Source organism: Triticum urartu, chromosome 7A (assembly GCF_056163025.1).
Source record: "Triticum urartu cultivar PI428250 chromosome 7A, HENAU_Tu73, whole genome shotgun sequence".
Classification (NCBI taxonomy): domain Eukaryota; kingdom Viridiplantae; phylum Streptophyta; class Magnoliopsida; order Poales; family Poaceae; genus Triticum; species Triticum urartu.
Genome location: NC_141879.1, coordinates 260,789,402 through 260,792,096, shown reverse-complemented (window position 1 = coordinate 260,792,096; position 2,695 = coordinate 260,789,402). Strand labels below are relative to the sequence as shown.

At 47.2% G+C, this 2,695-nt stretch overlaps 1 pseudogene; it reads left to right on the top strand.

Annotated features, from left to right (window-relative positions):
* Positions 1-1,055: 1,055 nt before the first annotated feature.
* On the top strand, positions 1,056-2,066 carry LOC147959249 (BTB/POZ and MATH domain-containing protein 2-like; annotated as a pseudogene).
* Positions 2,067-2,695: the final 629 nt, after the last annotated feature.

Below are 2,695 nucleotides of genomic sequence, written 5' to 3'. Positions count from 1 at the left end.
GCAGATGTGGAGCAAAGGAGGAGGGTGTGGAGTTAGTACAGTGCGGTCGTCTTTAAATAGCGGATTTCGGTGAGGCCAAGCGTCCAGGTGCATCAATGCGCCGAGCCGGAGTTGATTCCTTCGACGACGAGCCTGCTTAATGGCGGCATAAGGTTTGCTGGCATTGAACAGACATGGTACACATCCGTCCCATCCCGTACAACAAACATCGCTCTAGCATTGAACATGTACGGACACCAGGGACGCAGCGCGGGCGGCTCTCTCGGCTGGTGCGACGCTTCAATGCCTTGAAGCTTCTCGAATTGTGGCTAGGAATACCACAACGATCGTTATCTTATCGTCATGGGATTATATTGGGTGGTGTACCAGCATCGATGAAGCGGAGATGAATGTGTCTCTCGTCGTTCTATCGGTATGACCCTTCATTCTCCTATTATCCTCGAGACCGACCATGTTTATGGTGTCTTTCTTTGCGAGTGAAAATCTTGACAGGTCCGCACTCGTTGATCCAAAAAGAGAAGCGCTCGGCATCTCAAAATGTTGCAAAGTGTCAGACGGATTAAGGTGAATCGACAGGCTAACATGGTAGCCAATGAGATTGCTAAGTTTAATTTTCATAGGAAAGCGGATGGTATTCTGGTTAATAGTGTTTCGGCTTGTGCGAATCCTGATGTAATGAATAATTGTAAAAACATTTTTCATTTCCTCACAAAAAAGAACATTTTTCATTAATTAATATAGTGTGGTATTTTTTAAAGGAAAAAATGAGTGACGTGAAATCACAGTTTAGTTGCCTGATGAATAGCAAAACATCCCCTAAACTGATAACAACACGGCAACCGCGTGTGCCGCGGTAGGTTAGCTGAAGCGACGAGAGCCACTGAACTGGCACCAGTTCTAGTAATTAACACAGCCTTCATCGGAATCCCTGCTCGATACCCAAGGCGCCACACATCAGATTTTCGAGGGGTTGGAACATTTCTCCCTCAGGGATCACAAGCGTCCACAAACACTTGTTTATAAGTTCAACCTGGTGCTACAGTTTCCACTCCAAGATGCAAACATGGTCGTCCAGCTTCACTGAGTTCAAACTCGACTACCCAGAAATAAAAAACCACGGCCTCATCAACCCCCTCTCCAAAAGCATCTCCGCTGAGCACTATAGCTGGAAGATCGAATGCTACTACTGGGAAGACGACGAAGACGTTGTCCTGAACCTCTCCCTCCACCTGGACAGTCAATTCAACAGGCTCAATGGCTTCTGCGAGGCCTTCCTGGTGCGAAGAGACGTCGCTCCGTTTTAGTGCCGCTTAAAAAGGTTAGTGCTGGAGATCGACGAGTACACAACAGGTAACTATGTCAGCTGGTCTGGTGATCTCTACGTGAAGCGAAATCGCCTAGAGTCGCGCTATGTCAAGAACGGCGTGATCACGCTCATATGTGGTGTCATGGCTCTGCCTGGGAACTCCATACCCGTGCCGGCCATGAACATAGGCGACCATCTTGGAAGCCTGCTGGAATGCCCCGACGGCTCAGACGTCTCCTTCGTGGTCGGCGGCGAGACGTTCCGTGCCCACTGGGCCGTGCTCGCCGCCCGATCGTTGGTGTTCAGAGTAGAGATCTTCGGTTCCTTAGCAGAGGCTACCATGCAGTGCATCACATTGCATGAAATCGAGCCATCAACCCTCAAAGCTATCCTTCGGTTCATGTACACGGACAGACTGTCCGTAGACTTCGATCCCGAAAGCTTTTCCTTTTCGCCAACAGCCCAACAGCTTCGGCATATACTGGCAGCGGCCGACAGATACGACATCGGCAGATTAAAACTCATGTGTGCTCAGAAGCTATGGGACATGGTATCGGTGGAAACAGTGACGACGACATTAGGTTATGCTGACATGTACGGCTGCCCGGAGCTCAAGAACAGGTGCCTCGACTTCTGCATGGCGGGGAAGAACTTCACGAGAATTGTGGTAACCGAGGGGTACCTGTGGCTCATGCAACGCTTCCCGTCGGTTATCGATGAGATCAAGGCGCGCCCTGTTGAGAAGATAATTTATGTTTGATCTTCCATTCACTCATTTCTCCAAGAATTCAATACTATTATGTATGCATAAATCATCACATGTTATGGTGCCGACTCGTCGTGAATCACACAGCGTGTGATGCATTTTTTTATGTAAGTGGAGCCTGCCAATTTTGCATATGCTCTTTTCCGTGTGAAAGCTAGGCACCTAATCTTCTCCCACGTACTACTTTTCGTTCCATAGCCGCTTCCCGTGGAGGCAACGTGCAGCGGAAACAAAATGACAGCGTAATATCAACTGAAATTTGTGAAACCGACTATGCGTGACATCACAGCAAGAAAATTAGTTGGGAGTTTTAGAAAAAATCCCAGAGATGACTATTCTAAATAAATAGTACTCCCTCCGTCCCAAAATAAGTGATTCAACTTTGCACAAACTTCATACTAAAGTTAGTGCAAAGTTGACTCACTTATTTTAGGACGAAGGAAGTATAAAGCAACATAAACTTTGTAGGACAAAGGTTTAGGGTTCCTACGTAATTTGCAAAAAATATTAGTTATTTCAAATCTTGATCCAAGGTGAAAGGACAAACTACAAACCATATGTAAAACCCTGAGTCGGCCTCTCCTCTCACTTTCCTTTCTTGTTCGTCCCCGACACCCGTGTAC